Below are 19,501 nucleotides of genomic sequence, written 5' to 3' on the forward strand. Positions count from 1 at the left end.
TGTAAGAGAAAGAAAAACTGACTTTTTATTGGGGTATAACTGACATGCAACATTATATTAGTTTCAGGTGAACAACACAATGATCTTAAATTTGTATATATTGTGAAATGATCACCACAAAAAGTCTAGTTAACACCCATCACCATATATAGTTACAGATTTTTCCTGTGATGAGAACTTTTAAGATTTACTCTTAGCAGCTTTCAAATATACCATATACTCACCATGCTATACATTACATGCCCATGGCTTATCTATTTCATAACTGGAAGTTTGTACGTTTTGACTCCCTTTACCCATTTCACACACCCTCACCTCCCACCTCTGTGAACCACCTATCTGTTCTCTGTATTCACATGCTTGGCTTGACTTTGTTTCGTTGGGGTTTTTTTGTTTTTGTTTTTGTAGATTCCACATATAGGTCAGATCATATAGTATTTATCTTTCTCTGAAAAACAGACTTTAAAAGTGGTGCTAATTTTCTTTTCTCATTGCTAGCACTTAAATAGTGTAGGGTTTGAAAGTGAGAAATTGTTCCTGCTGACTGAATTTTAAGAATTATTCAGTGAGTAGGGTCTGAGTAGGAAAAAACACTTCTTTTTTTAAAGATTTTATTTACTTATCAAAGAGAGAGAGAGCATGAGCAGGGAGAGGGGCAGAGGAAGAAGCAGGCTCCCCCACTGAGCAAAGAGCCTGATGCGGGACTCCATCCCAGGACTCTGAGATCATGACCTGAGCTGAAGGCAGACACTTAACCGACTGAGCCACCCAGGTGTCCTGAAAAAAAACACTTCTTAATTTAGTCTCGGGCATTTTGATCACTTACTATCACAAGCCAAATCAAGGTCTGTTGCAATTATCCAAAATGTGCCCTCTTTTAGGAAATTTCCTTTTTTATTTTAATAATGTTCTCTGAGGAGTAAACCATTTCCATCCACCAAACCTGTGGCTGGCTCTTCACCTTCTCATTGCTGTTGCATGTTCTGCTAACTCGTTTTGCCAAGGATGCTCCACTTACTGGCACTATTTTATTTTCTTTTGGCTTTGTGACATATGTTTTGCTACTTTTTAGATACATCCAGCTGCATCCTGCATAATGATTAATCTTGGTAGAGTATCTCCCATGTTTGGTTATATATGTCATGCTTCCCCTCCAGTACCATTTTTAGGAACTCAGGACTAGGGAACATCACACTATATGTCTCCCCTCTTCCCTTTCCTCTCACATCTTTAGAGAGATAAGATTAGGTTTTTTTAATATCAAGAGCAGGTCTACAGGGGAAAAAGATACAAAATGGTAGTCTAGGGGTCTCTGTGTAGTGAAAAAGGCATCTTGTCCCTTTGCTTGAGAAATATTGGGGATACTTATGAGATAATTGGTCAGCAAGCAGATATGCTCTTTTTTGAAATAAAACCCAAGACTTGTCTTTTTTAGAAAGCAGCCTTCCAGAGTTTCTGCTTAATCACCAGCAGCCTGAAAATAACCCACTTCCCAACTAATGCAAATATCACTGTAAGCATATAACATGTAACATGCTTGGCAAGTACATTTGTTTAATGGAGAAAAAGACACCTTTAAAACTATAATTATCTGCTTCCTTAATAAGGTAGATAAAGACTGCCATCCTAATTCTACCATAACAAATTTAAAACAGAAAAATATTAACATTACTTTGCATAAGTTATGCTGTATCACTGCTGGCTATGCGATGGAGAAGGTTTAGGTCTAGCTAGCCTCTGACTGCTTAGATTCCATAGCCAAATGACCTCATTTTTCAAGCAGGAGAGCTCCCCCACCCGCCCCCTTCTCCAATGCCCCAGGAAAGGGGGGAAAAAAATGAAAAGACAGCAATAAAAATAAATACATTGGAAAAGAAGACTAGCTTTAGTTTCTCCACCTCTAATTGAGGGCTGGCCTGCATGCTCTGAAAGGTCCCTGCAGTTACGGATTCAAGTCCCCAGTGTTCTGAACAATGATGAGATGGTCTGCCCACCTTTGCCTCACTGACAGGAGAGCAGAAGGAAGCTAAGAGAAGCTGCTGTGGAGTTAGAAAATTTGTGGTCTTAGCAGGGTATTGGTTGGCCCTGGAGGGGACTCTGGGTTCAGAGGTGGGAGGTAAAGGATGGATCCCTCAAGGGGATCTGGTACCTGGAAGGTACCTGGAAACATAACCTTTAGGGAATAGGGAAGGGATCTCCCCCATTGGAACATCCTGGGCTCAGCTCTACCTTGTCTTCCAAGCTTCAGACATCCCTCCGTGACCTCGCTTTTGCTTTTGCCACTTCTTTTCTCTAAGCCAAGCACAGGAAGTCTCTATTTTATCAAATCACATCTGCCTTCACTGGCTTTAGCTGTGGCGTGGACTGAAAGCCCGGCTTGTGCACTTGCCTCTCCAGCTCTATGATTAAAAAAAAAAAAAAAGTCTCCATTCTTTTTCTTGATCTGGTGCGTCAAAACCTAAAAGGCACAGAGCCCACCATGTCCCCTTCTAAATGGCTAGAATGGGGCCTGTCAGGGTTGTCTGGACGAAACACGCGCTCACTCACTAAAGAAGATGCGTCCTCTCCAAGTTTACCTGGCATCAGCAGGTGAAGTATCAAACTCTCGTTTTACTTTAGCCATCAATCCCTCTAGTAATTGCAATGAAAGGGAACGCATTTTAATTTTCACTATTTTTTAAAAGATAGATTTATTTACTTATTTATTTGACAGAGACACAGCGAGAGAGGGAACACAGCCAGGGGCAAAGGGAGAGGGAGAAGCAGACTCCCCGCGAGGCCAGAGCCCGATGCGGGGCTCGATCCCAGGACCCTGGAATCATGTCCTGAGCCGAAGGCAGACGCTTAACGACTGAGCCACCCAGGCGCCACTAATTTTCACTATGTTAATTTATGGAAGTTTTCACGGCCACGGGCCAGGGACATCCCGAGTGTGAGGGAGCCCTACAAGTTTCCGCCCACCGCAGGCTGCCCGGGGCCTGGGGATTTGGGCCGGGCAGGGACTGCGCTCCAGCCGGGCCACTCGGCCTGCGCCGCTCGCGGGTCGTCAAAGGCGAGAATCTGGGGAGCCCCACAGCACGAGGGGAAGGAGAGAACCAGAAGCCAACAGAAGAGGAAAGGGAGGGAAGAGAGCGCGGCAGGTGGCCAGGGGAAAGGCGCAAGAAGCGGCGGGCGCGGGGCGGGGCGGAGCGGTGGCGCGGGAGCCCGGGAGGCGCGCGGGGCCCGCTTACCTAGGCAGGTGCCCGCGCAGCCGGCGAGCAGCAGCAGCAGCAGCAGCAGCAGCAGCGGCCGGGACGCGGCGGCCACCTGTGCGGGGGCCCGCGCGGGGCGGCGGTTGACTGCTCGCGGCATCTCGGCGCTGGCGGGCGGCTCGGGGCCTCGGACTCTGCGCTGCGTGGGCCAGCACTGCACGCGGGGCCCTGGCAGTGCCTCTGTGTCCCGGGCGCGCCGCTCGCGGGGCTCCGCAGCCAAGCTGACCTCCCCGCGCGCCTCCAACTTTTAAATCTCGCGGACACGTGGGCTGGGGCGGCGCGGTCCTCTCGCAGCCCACCGCCCCCGGCCTCCGTCGCGTCATTCGCTACCCGCTGCCCGCCCCCGGCCCCCCCACCGCAGCGGGATCCGCCCCCGCTCATAGTTCTGACTCAGGGCACCGCGCGTTTTCTCTCTGCCCGTCCTTGCGGCTCTGAGATGAGCAGGGAAACAAAACAGTGCGGGTCCGTTCGCTTCTTGGCAAGAATTTGATTGGGAGCCGAGGAGGATGGCAAACCAGGAGGTCCGGAGAGGCTGGGATCGGAGGTTTTTAAGCTTGGCGGTGGCTACGCTCTCTCGTTTCTCACGTCTGCCTGGGACGCCCCTTCTTCACCCGCTCGGGAAATCTTTCTGTGCGCCACCGACTGTGCATGGCTCCACTTCTGTAGAAGCACCTCTGTCCGGCTCACTCGTTCATCCCCAGCTCTCAACACCAGCTCGGTGCATATCAGAGCAGTGGTGTTGTTGGTGTGCCCCAAATTCCTGCAAGGTCTGAGATCATTTAGGGAAATGCAGTTATCTGTTGAAGAAGGTCGAGAAGAGGGGATTGCTGAGATTTGACCACACATACATTTCCAATAGGTCTGGAAGTTCTCTGGCTGTCCTGTGGATTTCCAAGTCCAAGGTTACTTTTTTCTATGCGTTTCTCCTGCTGTCACTCCCTGGCCGTTGCCTTTTGATTTCTAGGGTGATCGGAGCTCTGCAATCCTCCTCCATACTTTCCTTCACTTCCTGAGTGGAAATGTCCAGGAAGCAGCCTCTTCCAGGAATACTGGCTGATACTGTTTTAATTTCCTTCTACAGAAAGAGGGAAGACTGATCTCATTTGACTTCCTTTCGAAAGGAACACAGAGGAAAGGGTAGAAAGGACGTACATTAACATTTCTTAAGGGACAACTTCCCATGCTTTTTAATTTAACACTCATGGCATCTCTGGGATGTAAAAGTATTATGACTCTCATTTGATGATGCTTGGAGATATTAAACTGTCTGCCCAATGATATCAGCTTGTGAGGGAGGCCCCTCTGTGAAGACGTTTCTTTTCTAAGTCGGGGATTTTAATGCATTAGATATGCACTGTACAACCCACTATAGGCAAAGCATGGCCTTCAAGACTAGAACATTTAGTAACGGGAGGAACTTCCCTAGAGGAAATTAGAACTTGGTGAAGGACCCCAAATCCATACTCAAATAGCAGTATTACATGGCAGGTTGGGATAGTGCTCTGTCAGAAATGGAGTGAGGGGCGCCTGGGTGGCTCAGTGGTTAAGCGACTGCCTTCGGCTGGGGTCATGATCCCAGGATCCTGGGATCGAGTCCCACCTCAGGCTCCCCTTGCTCTGCAGGGAGCCTGCTTCTCCCTCTGCCTCTGCCTGCTTGTGCTCTCTCTCTCTCTCTGTCAAATAAATAAATAAAATCTTTAAAAAAAGAAAGAAATGGAGTGAGGAAGGCATGTGATCCTGACAGGTAATGTGAAAAAAATAATCACTACCTTTTTTAAGTTCTTTATATTCATGCAGCATGGGAGCAAGTCATGGTTCCGAATCAAGGATGGATGAGAGTAGATTTGATTCAAGATTGCTTATGCTTTGATTTATTCCCAAAGTAGTAAAAAGGTAGTGCAAAGGATGTCAGTGGGTGGGGGTGGCTCTGATTCCCCACTGCCTTCTTTAGGTTTCCTGGAAGTGCACTGAAGGATGTCTAGCCTCAGCAGCGTGTGGGGAGTGAGGTGTCAGTGAGAACAGAGAACCCTGAAAATAGTGGCCTCAATGCTTTTTATACCCCTAGTAGGTCAGCAAAAGGAACAACTCATGCATTACAAGTGTTTTTCTGCATGAACCTGGCAGCTCTGAATGTCCCTGTACATGTCCCTCCGTGCACATGCACAGGAGTTTTCAGAGGTATATACTTAGAAGTAGAGGTATCATGGGAGAAAATCTGATTAAACTCCACTTTAAATTGTTTTCCAGTATGTTATACCAATTTACACTCCACCAGCAGTGCATGAAATTTCCTTACAAAAAGCTTTGCCAGTCTGGTGGGTGTGGCATCTCATTATGGATTTGATTTACAGTTTCCAGCATTAATGAGAGTGAGTGTCTTTCCACAAATGTATTGGCCATCATTGTTTTCTCTTCAGTGAAATACACATTTGTTACTTGTCCTCATTGGGTTGTTAGGTTTTTGTTTTTGTTTTGTTTTTTTTAATTACCCATTATAGGAATGCTTTCTGGAACTTTTATTGGTTAAATGTTCAGCAAATATTGTCTCCTTATTTATGGCTTATCCTCTACTCTCTGTATATGAGTTATTTTTGAAAAAATGCCTAAGACAAAATGTGCAGTAATGGTCATGCCGTTATGTGGCTTGGATGATAAGAGAAGACAGATGGGAGAATGAGGGAAGATAGGTACTTTATTTATCCAGGAGCAAAGATTGGGGGTTCCACGATTGACTAAACGAAATGAAGCTGATTCCACAGGTCCCCCTTTGTCTGAAGAAGTTAGATCCCAGAATCTCTGCAGGGGAGACTTAACAATTCAGTTACAAACATTCCAATCTGTACCTAGAAGTTCACATTCATTTAAACTGAGCTTGTAGTATATCGGGTGTAGTATATAGCATCTAAAGCACTCTTACTGTATTCAATACTGAAAGTTTGACTCTGGGTACCATGCTCATTCCTCTCACCCATTATCTCTGGCATTCTTGATTGCAAATGGGCAACTGAACTTTGCTTTCTGCCTACAACCTGTAAGAATGAAGGTTCAGTTTGATCATGGACCCACAGGTTAACAAGACCTGCTATCCTGTGATAGGGATGTCCAGAAAAGTCATCATGGAGGGTGTTAGGGAAGGGTTGAATGTCAGACAATGAAAAAGCCCGCAATAGAGACAAATCCAGTGAAGCAGTAGTTGGCAATAGCAGTCTAGAAATAGGTAAAGAGACCCAGCTTTAGGAACTGAGAATCGGGCAAGATCTAGAAGCTTTCTGAGCTCTAGGCAAGACAGTCATGCAATCCTTCAAATATTAATTGAGCACCTTCTAGGCTCCCTTTTAGAAGCTTGGGATCCAGCAATGACTAAATCAGTTAAAGTCTCTGCCTTTATGAAGTTGACAGATTTGCAAGGAGATAAAGATGATAATATGACAAAACAAAACAATTTCAGATAGTAGTAAATACTATAAAGAAATTAAAACAGGATAATGCAATAATAGGTGATTGGGAATTGAGGGAAAGATACCTGAGACAGGTTTATCTAGCCTTGCTTCTCTGAGGAGATGCTATGGGAGGCCTTAAAGATGAGAAGAAACCAGTTGTGGGAAGAATTGTGAGAGAAGAGCCCCAGGTGAAGGGAGCATCAGGTACAGAGGCCCTGAGGCAGAAACAAGCCGGAGAGGTTAAAGAAGCAGGAGTAACTGGCACAGAGTGAGTGGGGTGTGGGAAGCTGAGGTCAGATAAGTAGACAGAATCAGATCCTGATCACTGAAGACTCTTGGAGCCCATGGCAAGGAGTTTGAATTTTTCTCTAAATAAAATAGAAAACCTTTGGAGGATTTTGAGTAACGGAGTGAGGTGATGTGATTTTACATTTGAAAAAGATCACTCTAGCTTCAATGGTGAGCAGGTTCTTGAGGACCCTAGTAAATGCAGGCAGGGTGACCAGGTGGGAGGACATTGCAGAAGTCCACACCAGCACCATACAAAGGGATGAAGGACTGATACTTGCTACAACCTGGATGAACCTTGAAAATGCTTTGCTAAGTCAAAGAAGCCAGTCACAAAAGGCTACATATTGTATGAGGCAAGAAAAAAGATGAGTGGTTTCCAGGGCCTGGGGAGAGACAGGAGTGGTAGCTAATAAGTAAGGGGTTTCCTTTCAGGGTGATGAAAATGTTCTGGAATTAGACAACAGTGACGGCTTTACAATCTTGTAAATACTAAAAACCACTGAATTCCATACCTTAAGAGGATAAATTTTATGGTATGTGAATTATACCTCAATTTTCAAAGAAGAAAGAAGTCCAGGTCAGATATGATGATGGTGACCTGTTGGACTAGATGGTGGCAGTGTTTGCTAAAAATTTAGCACAGGGAAATTTTACCTGTTTTTGGCATGAAATATCCAACATTTGCTATTTAATTCCTGGATGTTCTTGGCAACTATAAGATCCTCCTCCCCAACTTGGTGAAGACATTAACCTAAGCCATGTTTGCATCAATGACTATGCTATAGGCACGAGCTTTGATTTTTTTTCAGGTCAGGAAATACTTCATTCCACCCACATAGAGAACCTTTGTCTTCATGGTCACTTTGATATAACTGTTAACTATGAATATCATCATTATTTAAAACATGGAAAGTGGATACTATTTGTGAAATAATGATAACTTGAATGCTTTATAGGATGTTCATTGATTCATTCATTCATTCATTCAGTGAGCATTTATTAAGCCAGTGTCAGCTGTAAGAGTTTACACTCACAAAATGCTGAAAAGTCTGTGTCCTGTTTTGTCTTCTCTAAGACCACTTCTCTAAGACCACCTGTCATCCATCTTCTTTACTTCCTGTTACTTACTGCCTATATCATGTAGGATGAATCTTTTAGAAATACCAACCTAATATCAAATTTAAAATGTAGAGAAAAGTTTTTGCTTAAGAGTTTCTAATACCTAAGAGTCAAAGCTCTATGGAGGTTATGGAAGTTGACAGGCAAAAATTCCGGGAGCACCTGGCTGACTCAGTTGGTAGAGGATGTGACTCTTGATCTCGGGTTGGTGAGTTCAAGCCCCGTTTTGGGCGTTAGAGCTTACTTAAAAATAAATAAATAAAAATTTTTGAAAAAGTAGATAAATAAGGGAAACTGGGTGGCTCAGTCAGTTAGGCATCTGACTCTTGATCTCAGCGCAGGTCTCAATCTCTGGGTCATGAGTTTGGGCCCTGCACTGGGGTCCACACTGGGCATATAGCCCACTTAAAAGAAAAAGAAAAAAGTAAATAGATAGTTTACTAAAATTTTTTTAAATTAATAAATAAAACAGCCAGTGACTCCAAAGACCCAATTTAGCCTACGGTCTTCAAGTAGGAATCAGGGTAGAAGCCAGTTGTGGAGCTACAGAGCTGAGGCTCAAGAGGAGATGGTCATTTGCAGCAGGAAAATGACTAAGTGACTGTGGATCTATTTGGTTCAGAAGATGGTTATTTATTATTTAGTGACAAGGATACCTTTCAGCTCTTTCCACAAACATCTTTGGCATCCGGATGAAATTCCCATTTTATAACTGAGTTTGCCTTCTCTTTGAGCACTAATATTGAATAAGCTTTATGGTAACTCCAATAATCCTAATTATTCCTTTTCCCATCTATCTCTTCAAACTATGTAGATATCAACCTCTCTGCTTCCAGGAAAATCTCTTGACTCAGAAGGACTTTTGGATAGACCATATTGTACTGAGAAATCACTCTAGGAGAAACTTCTCTAGAAGACAACAGAAGAACAATGAATACAAAAAAATGGAGGACGAGAGACCAAATATATCTACATTTCTTAAGACTTTCTGTTGTAGGATAATTAACTGCCTTGATAATGACACAGCAGCTCACATAATTGTAAGAAATACAACATCTTTTACAAGAGAAGGAAGCTTTTTAAAATTTTCTCTAATTACTTGATAAAATTAATTTAATTTAATTTTTTGATGAAATGAAATTCATTTTAAACAGTTTCAGAAATAATAAGCAACCTTATTATAAGTCCCTCCCCTTAAAGGTGTTTTCCAAAGCACATAGTGACTGATATGGACTTATGGCCAATAAAAAATATTTGTATGTCCAAGAGACATTCTTGCTAATGTTTTGGGGTTTTCTGTTTTCTGTTTTTGTTTTTGTTTTTTGCACAAGGAACTAGGTTTCATCTCTTTAACCTCTTGAGGTCAGGAGGCACTGTGGGTGGAAATATTGTCTATGAATTCTCCCAGCACAATCCAGGGAAGGTTAACATGCAGACCGCAAGCAGCTCAGGCTTATCTCAAATACTTTAGAGATAAATTCCTTTCGAGAAAAGTAATAAGAGAATTTTTTAAAAAGCAAAAGTCAATAACTTTTTGCAGTTACATCAATGCCCACAGGGCTAGATTTTTCACATGATAGATGTTCCGAGGGCAAAGCCATTACAGAAAAGCAGCTAATTTGTCACTGCTCATTTGAAACATGATGATAAAAAAATTTCAATCAGTTGAAGGCAGAATCTTTTCTTTGTTCCTTAAATTGCAATTAAATATTAATACATACTAATGAGAGATTTATTAGATTTTCTTGACATATTTATGAATCACACCAGGGCAAAGCTGGCAGAAAAACAAACACTTCCAGACATTTGAGGCTTTACAAAAACAGAACCTACAATTAAATGATAGCTATAAAAATAAAAGGGCAGATAAAATAAATTTTATTATTTCTACACAGTAAACTGTAAAACCATTTTTTAATCACTAGATGGTTTTCAGTCTATTTAAAAATGAATTAAAACATTATTATATTTTCTAAAGATACCTGGTACTTATGAAAAGATACATAATTTCCTTACATAGACATGTTCAAATAAAAAATCTTATTGCTTCTCAAAGGTAATTGAAAGAAAGAAAGAGAGGAAAATGGTATAATTTGATCTTTCTAAAAAATGTTAAAATAATCAAAAGAGACCTGGAGTAAGTTTCTGAATATAAAAATAAGTGACATTTCAGTTAGTCTCATAAAAGGAGTAATCACTACTCATTTTTATCTTTAGTGTCTCATATAATTTTAGCTCTGATTTTTATTTATTTATTTTTAAAGATTTTATTTATTTATTTGAGAGAGAGAGAATGAGAGACAGAGGGCACGAGAGGGAAGAGGGTCAGAGGGAGAAGCAGACTCCCTGCCGAGCAGGGAGCCCGATGCGGGACTCGATTCCGGGACTCCAGGATCATGACCTGAGCCGAAGGCAGTCGCTTAACCAACTGAGCCACCCAGGCGCCCAATTTAAGAGTTTTTAAACAGCTGAAGGGAAAAAGCAGAAATAGACAAGATAATGTATTTACTTCTTGGAGAAAACTGCAAAATAAAGTGAAAGCAATCACTGCCTTAACTGAGTAGGTTTTTAAGCAGGTCACCCTAGTATTCTCTGTCATGACATCTATATGTTTAATGTCTATTGCTCCAATTGCCAACAGTTGATTTGTGGCAATTGTCATTGGCCAATCAAAATCAATCTGAACTCCTTTTTCTCACCCTTCTATCTCCTTGTACTTTCATTCTCTTAAAAATATATCAAGGGAATTGCCTCCAACTCTTGACCTATCCCACCACATCATCAATTCTATACTGGACAAAACATTGGAGGTGGATAAGATGCTGCCTAATTGATGTTTTCCTTCTCTGATCACTTGATAATAAATAGCACACTTCTTCCTCTCAGCACTTCCTACCTCCTTTACACAGCTTGACTGTTTCTCCTTAGCACTTACTACCATACTATCACCTGGACCATACTAGATAACTGGGTCAATATAGTTGTTTTGTTTATTATCAGTCTCCCATTATGGGAGAGAGAACTCCAAGTCAGGATTTTAATCTCCTTTATCGTTTTAAAAAGACTTATTTTAGGGACACCTGGGTGTCTCAGTTGGTTAAGCATCCATCTCTTTTTTTTTTTAAGATTTTATTTATTTATTTGACAGAGAGAGACACAGCGAGAGAGGGAACACAAGCAGGCAGAGTGGGAGAGAGAGAAGCTCGGCTTCCTGCCGAGCAAGGAGCCTGATGTGGGGCTCAATCCCAGGACCCTGGGATCATGACCTGAGCCAAAGGCAGACGCTCAATGACTGAGCCACCCAGGCGCCCCTCAAATGCATAAATTCTTATAACCACTACCAGAATCAAGACAGGACAACTCCATCACCACAAGGCTCCCTATACTACCATTGTATAGTCAAACCCAGCCCACTGGCCTCATTCTTAATCTGAGCAACCATTTGCTCTCCCTCTATATTATTTTGTTATTTTAAACATGGTATGTAAGGGGAATCAAATAGTTTGTTACCTTTGGAGACTAGCCTTTTAAAAACTAAATAATTGGGACGCCTGGGTGGCTCAGTCGGTTGGGCATCTGCCTTTGGCTCAGGTCATGATCCCGGGGTCCTGGGATCGAGTCCCGCATCGGGCTCCCTGCTCGGTGGGAAGCCTGCTTCTCTCTCTGCCTCTGCCTTTCTCTCTCTGTCTCTCATGAATAAATAAAATCTTTAAAAAAAATAAAAAAATAAAAATAAAAACTAAATAATTCCCCTGAGATCCTTCCAAGTTGTATCATTAGTTTGCTTCTTTTATTATATTCTATTTAACCATTCAACTGTTGAAGGGCATCCAGTTTTTGGTTATTATGAATAAAGCTGCTATGAACATTTATGTCCAAGTTTTTGTGTTGACATAACTTTTCACTTCTCTGGGATAAATGCCCAAGAATGCAGTTGCTGGGTCATATGGTAAGTGCTTGTTTGAGTTTTGTAAGAGATTGACAAACTATTTTCTAGAATGGCTGGACCATATTACTTCCCCATCAGCAGATGGTGATACAGTTTCTCTGTATCCTTTCTAGCATTTGGTGTCATCATTATGTTTTATTTTAGCTATGGTGAATAGTGATATCTTCTTCTGGTTTTAATGTGCAATTCCCTAAGAGCTATTGATGTTGAGTGTCTTTTCATTTGCCTATTTGCCATCTGTATGTCCTCTTCAGTGAAATGTATGTTCATGTCTTTTGCCTGTTTTCTAATAAATTTTTTTTACTGTTGGGTTGTAAGTGTTTTTTATATATTCGAGATACAGGGTCTTAGGTTGAATATGTGATTCACAAATATTTTCTTTCAGTCTGTAGCTTGGCTTCTCAGCCTCTTCACAAGATCCTTCACAGAGAATAAGTTTTAATTAAAAAAAAAATTTAAGTAAACTCTACACCACAGGTGGGGCTAAACTCACAACCCCAAGATCAAAAGTTGCATGCTCTACTGAGTATCCCAGCCAGCTGCCCCACAAAAGTTTTAATTTTGATGAGGTCCAATTTATCACATTTTTTCCTTTTATGGATCATGCTTTTGGTGTCACATATGGAAGAAAGTTTTTCACCTACTCTAGGTTTTGAATGTTTTCTCCTATGTTTTTTCCTAAAAGTTTTGTAGTTTGATGTTTTATATTTAAGTCTGTGATTAATTTTAAATTAAATTTTACATAAGGTATAAGGTTTAAGTCAAGGTTTTGTCCAATTGCATGGACTGATGGATGTTCAATTGCTCCTGCACCATTTTTTGAAAAGTCTCCCATAAACATTTTTTTAAATTTTTAATAAGATTTTATTTACTTGTTGGAGATGGAGAAAGTGAGTACGTATGAGCTTGGGAGGAGGAAGACAGAGGGAGAGGCAGACGCAGACTCCCAGCCGAGCATAGCCCGATACTGGGATCATGACCTGAGCTGAAGGAAGATGCTTAACCGACTGGGCCACCCAGGCGCCCAGCTCTCGTAAACTTTTAAAAACATTAAGTTACCTATAAATGTGTTTTCATCCTTTTGGTATTATTTTCAAAGCTACTTAGAAAGTAGGATAACCACTTTTATTCAAAAGTCACTTTCGGATAATCTTGTTTGTGTTGATTTGATTTTACTGTAGCCTCTGAAAGTCATTTTTGTTGACAGATCAATTGCATCTCATTACATTTCAGGAAAAGGAACAGCAGTGTCCCAGTCCCTCCCCCACCCTCGCCCCACAAGAGCACACTTAGAAAAGCGATGACCTTTTCCAAACCAGGAAAAACTGCTGCTTGTAAAAGTAACACCCAAACCTCAAGGTTCCCATCATTTAACATAGTTTCTTCTTCCTCAGCAAAACGTGGCATTTACATGGGGAGTTAATGAAATTGCAGAAAGATCAATGCTTCAAGTGCTACATGGAAACTATTTTCAAAAAAGCCCATGTATGGAGTAAGTCAGCTTAAAATAAGAGATCAAGATATATGCTGGGACATGACTTCATTTTCAAGAAAACAGACTCAGTTGAGAACCTGAAAATGTCAAAGGAAAGACCTGTACATTCATTCCTTCTACTGGAAAGTGAATATGGGCCTGTGTATGGGATAATTCAGTATCTTTTCCCCTGACACTAACACAAAGACCTTTGCAATCCTCAGGAAAATTTCAGCAGGTTGTGTATACCCTAGAGAAAGAAATGCATCCCTTGGAAGACAGGTGATGGTACGTAATACTGCTGCACACAAGTATATACTTTTCCTAATTACCTCTTAGATATGACCATGATGGGGTAGCATTGATAGTGGCCTGGAATTCCGAATTCAATATGGTTGCATTACTAAGATTTTTTTTTTTACAAGTTAGCATTTAGTACCCATTTATAATTTACCGTTCAGACTTCAGCAAAACTTGTTTTATAGAATAAAGGGGATGAAAAGAGTACTGAGCTTTCACTAAAATTCTCTATGTCAACCAGATTTCCTTTAGAGAAGGCCACATCTGTGCGCATGGGCTAGCAAATCAACGTCAGCTTTGCACTATAAGTCTATTAATAAATCCATCATTGGACTTTGATGGATGTTTAGATTCTTTCTCAGAAAACGTATTTGCATTTCTAGAAGTAACATTTTTTTATATTTCCAAATTACATGTAATTTCAATTAAGACCAGTCCTTACAGAATAAATGCACGATTGAAATTATCCCTTTATAATTATAATCATTTTTTATCCTTGAGAATGATTACAATCTCTTGTCAAGCACATTGCTCTAATCAAGTGTATAGGATACATATAGAGGATTATCGCTACTTTTTAAAAAAAATAATTAAAAGTATTTGTTTTACATGGGTTGAATAGTAATTTCAGTTAGTGTCTCCAGCCAGAATTTGATACACATATAATGTCCAAAAAACCTTTAATTCCAACAGTTAAACTCACTGCATTCAGTTTATAAATTTGATAAATGGGGGAGAGCAAATTTATGGTACTATAGATAAGAAGAATGCATTAAATGGGATTAATATTAAAACCTATAATCACTTGTCAAATCTCAAAAATTTATATTCCCATCTTGTAATGCAACCCATGTTATAAGTTAAAAATTGTGTTTTATACATATTTTGATTTATTACACTTGAAAGTATAATTACAAAACATGACTAATTCTAATGTGAAATAATAAAGTTATGGTTAATTAAAATATTGATAGTTGAAGTTTAAGGATTGAAGGACTAAAAGTGAAATGAGCTTGGATAGAGGGGTTTTTTAATTATTATGTAAATTTTTAAAATTTTATTTTATTATGTTATGTTAATCACCATACAGTACATCATTAGTTTTTGATGTAGTGTTCCATGATTCATTGTTTGTGCATAACACCCAGTGCTCCATGCAGAACGTGCCCTCTTTAATACCCATCACCAGGCTAACCCATCCCCCCACCCCCCTCCCCTCTAGAACCCTGTTTGTTTTTCAGAGTCCATCGTCTCTCATGGTTCGTCTCCCCCTCTGATTTCCCCCCTTCATTCTTCCCCTCCTTCTATCTTCTTCTTCTTTTTTTTTTTAACATATAATGTATTATTTGTTTCAGAAGTACAGGTCTGTGATTCTTACCCATTACTAAGATTTATAGCTAGAAATTTGACCATTTCCTCAGGAATATATGCCTGTGGAAGGAATAATAATAATAATAATAATAATAGATACTGTATTTTACATATTTCACAGAAGAAGAGGTAGCTGCATAAAAAGATAGAAATAAACCACAATGGTAATTACGGATGTTTTTATTTTCTCTCATTTTCATATATTGCACAATGTGGTTAAATTACTTTTCTAATTAGAAGTACATGTACATATTATAAGGTCATCAAGCTACATACCCTGAGCACTTTGGGTTTTTTTTAAAGATTTTATTTATTTATTTGACAGAGAGAGAGAGAGAGAGCACACGCAGGGGGAGCGGCAGGCAGAGGGAGAGCGAGAAGCAGGCTCCCCGCTGAGCAGAAAGCCCACCCCGTGGGGCTCCATCTCAGGGTCCTGGGATCACAACCCTAGGGGAAGGCAGACACTTAACCAGCTGAGCCATCCAGGCACCCCTATGCTGAACACTTTGATTTTTATTATATATAATTTCCCAAAAAATGTACTAAAAATAGAGTAAATGAAATGTATGTGCAAAACACACTACCAATAAATTAATTTTGTTATATTTCTTTTTCTTTTTAAGATTTTATTTTTAAGTAATCTCTATACCCAATGTGGGGCTTGAATTTACAACCCTGAGATCAAAAGTCTCCAGCCAGGCACCCCTTGTTATTTTTCTTGCAGAAAAAAAAAAAAAAAAACACTTGAGAAACACACCAATTAAAGGTAATGTGTGGAATTTGTTTAATACTAATTTTAAAAAAATCACGTATATATAAATAAACAATTGGGGATTCAAAACTGGATATTTGGTAGTATTAAGGAATTATTGTTATACTTTTAATGAATATATAACTTGCATACAACAAAACACACAGATCTAAAGTGCTCAGTGCGTCATGTTTTAACAATTGTATCCCCTTTAACAATTTGGATATCCACCACCCAAAACAAGATGTAGATGTAGAACATTCTCATCACTGCAGAAAATTCCCTTCTGTTCCTTTCCAGTCAATAGTCCCCCAGTCTTACCTCAGGGCAACCAATTTCTGGCTCCTCATACATTGACTAATTTTGCCTATTCTTAAACTTCATATAAAAGGAATCATACATGAATATACTCTTCTACATCTGGCTTCTTTTACATATCATTACATTTACCCATTCAGAGTGTACAGTTGAATGACTTTCAGTAAATTTACCCAGATGAGCAATTATATAATCTAGTTTTAGAATACTTTAGAATATTTTTTAAATTTAATTTTATTATATTATGTTAGTCACCATACAGTACATCATTAATTTTTGATGTAGTGTTCCATGACTCATTGTTTTCGTATAATACTCAGTGCTCCATGCAGTACGTGCCCTCCTTAATACCCATCACCAGGCTAACCCACCCCCACCCCCTCCCCTCTAAAACCCTGTTTGTTTCTCGGAGTCCACAGTCTCTCATGGTTCATCTCTCCCTCCCATTTTCCCCCCTTCATTTTCCCCTTCCTTCTCCTAATGTCCTCCCTGCTATTCCTTATGTTCCACAAATAAGTGAAACCATATGGTAATTGACTTTCTCTGCTTGACTTACTTCACTTAGCATAATCTCCTCCCCCATAATCTCACTTAGCATAATTTGGGTATTCATCCTTTCTGATGGCTGAGTAATATTCCATTGTATATATGGACCACATTTTCTTTATCCATTCGTCTGCTGAAGGGCATCTTGGCTCTTTCCACAGTTTGGCTATTGTGGACACTGCTGCTCATCTCAATAAGATCCTTCATGTTCATTTTTGAGTAATTCCCAAACCCACACCCAAGCCAGGCAACTCTTAATGTATTTTCTGTCTTCACACATTTGCTTTTTCTGGAAAATCGGTGTAAACTGAATCTTACAATATGTGGCCCTTTGTGTCTGGCTTCTTTCCCTTATCACAGTATTTTTGAGTTTCATTAATATTGTAGCATAGATCTGTACCTCATTCCCTTTTATTGGCTAAATAATAGTCCATTGTGTGGACATGCTTTAATTTGTTTATTCATTCATTTTATCAATCCATTCATTTGTTGATGAGCATTTGGGTTGTTTCTGTTTTTTGACTAGCATGAAAAATGCTGCTATGAATACTCATATGTAAGTCTATGTTTTCACACATGTTTTGATTTATCTTGGGTAGAGAAGTAAAAGATGAAAATCCTGGCTCATATGGTACATTTATGTTTAACTTTTTAAGAAACAGTCAAACTATTTTCCAAAGTGGTTATATAATTTTACATTCCCACCAGCAATGTATGAGGGTTTTAGTTTCTTGATATCCTTGCCAACATTTGTTTCTGTCTTTTGATTACAGCCTTTCTAGTGGGCACTTTGATTATCCCAGGAGCATGGAAAACTCCTTAAGGACACTATAATCAAATTTTATTAAATCAGTATTATTTTCAATCTCTTAAGGAGAATAAATAACTTGCCCAGATAATAGATGAATAAACAAGAAAGAAACATTATCTTTGGATATAGACTTCTAATGTATTATTTTTTTTTAATAAAGATTTTATTTATTTATTTGAGAGAGAGAGAAAGTGAGAGAGAGCATGAGAGGGGAGAGGGTCAGAGGGAGAAGGAGACTCCCCGCTGAGCGGGGAGCCCGATGCGGGACTCGATCCCAGGACTCCAGGATCATGACCTGAGCCGAAGGCAGTCGCTTAACCAACTGAGCCACCCAGGCGCCCTCTAATGTATTATTTTTGTTCTCATTTGTTAGAAATTAGTTTTTATATTTATTAGTTATACCACAACTGCCAACTATTAGCATTCTCATCTATAATGGTTGCCATTTTTAAAAACCACAGTAAGGACACTCCAGAAAAAAGGACATCATCTAGACCCAGTCACACAAGATAACGGATCATTTTTATTATGTCAGAGGACAGTCCAGAGAAAATAGTTCATTCTAAGTATCTTCTCTCAGAATTATTAACATTCTCTTGGGACAGAGAAGGGTCCCATTGCCTGTCAGTAGCTTTGATAGCCAGATTTTCATTTCCAGGTACACATAGTACTCATTTAAAACTTACAAAGATTTCAAGTGGATAAAGTCTCTTTTCTTCCCAAGGTTTGATTGATTATTTAATTCTGTGACTTCCTACTTTGTGAGGATATGATTTCATGAGAGTCATTTTAATTCCCTAAGTCTGAATTAGAATTGAAGTGTTGCTTTTTTTTTTGTTATTAATTGCAAAATCTTGAAATTAGTTTGACTCATTTCTGAATTGTATATACCAAAAATGATACACTCCAGGCATCCTGAATTATTTAACTTTATCCTGTACAACTCTAGATTTATGAACTGTACTTAAGCTCAGCTGAATTGTAAGTGATTATGATAAATGTAAATGGCCCTAGACAGTCCCCAGATCCTGTATCTCCTTAAATGAAAGATTCTTAAACAACACAAAAGTACCTGAAATTACATACCTGTCATGCATTATATTAAAAATAACAACATCAGTGAAATGTCTATTTCCAGATGTCTTTTTTGTACAAGAAATACAAGTAACTTAAAAGGGAAATTTTTAAGTTTTTGAAGGTTTGTTTTATGAATAAGCTTTCTGCAAATTTAAGTATTTAAATTTCCCTTGTTTTGGTAGCCATTATCTAAAAATTATTTACTATTTTTCCTCCATCTCTTGGGGGAAATTTTAAGTTCAAATTATTGAATTACTACATGTCAATGACTATTCTTTTCAAAACTTTCCATACATTTTTTTTTTCAAGTAGAGACCTTCAAAAGCACTTTCTTTTTATGGTTCCAGAAGTTTCAGATGGGGCACCTGGGTGGGGCTCAGTTGGCTAAGCATCTGACTCGTAGTTTCAACTCAGGTCATGATCTCGGGGTCATGAGATCAAGCCCCACGCTGGGCTCTGTGCCTGGAGCCTGCTTATGATTCTCTCTCCCTCTCTTTCTGCCCCCACCCCCCACTCACATGTACTCGCTCTCTCAAAATAAAATAAAATGAAAAAAAAATAAAACATTTTAAAAAGTCCTAGTTAAGCCTCACATTTTATTTTCATATTTGGATGTTTCTCATGGATGTGTCATTCCCAAGGCAAGATTCAGCTACATATAAAGAATAAAGCATGCCTCCATATAAATGATTCAGAGATGTTGTATGTGAGGTAGTGAAACAAACCAACAACAGTAATTTTTTTCCAACTGCTTTTTTGAATATTCATTTCTTAAAGTTCTATTTAGACTGTCTCACTACTTC

General features: G+C 39.6%; 1 protein-coding gene across 5 annotated transcripts in view; it reads right to left on the bottom strand.

Annotated features, from left to right (window-relative positions):
- PDCL2 (phosducin like 2) overlaps window positions 1-19,501 on the bottom strand; it is a 229,424-nt gene that overhangs the window by 67,815 nt on the left and 142,108 nt on the right. The window contains exon 1 of one of the 5 annotated variants that reach the window (XM_027600745.2): window positions 3,231-3,300. The exons of the other annotated variants lie outside the window; for them this stretch is intronic. The gene's annotated coding sequence lies outside the window, so the exon portion shown is untranslated. Of the gene's footprint in view, window positions 1-3,230; window positions 3,301-19,501 lie in introns of those variants that run through there. 5 annotated transcript variants of the gene reach the window in all.

This window comes from Zalophus californianus, chromosome 2 (genome assembly GCF_009762305.2).
Source record: "Zalophus californianus isolate mZalCal1 chromosome 2, mZalCal1.pri.v2, whole genome shotgun sequence".
Classification (NCBI taxonomy): Eukaryota; Metazoa; Chordata; class Mammalia; order Carnivora; family Otariidae; genus Zalophus; species Zalophus californianus.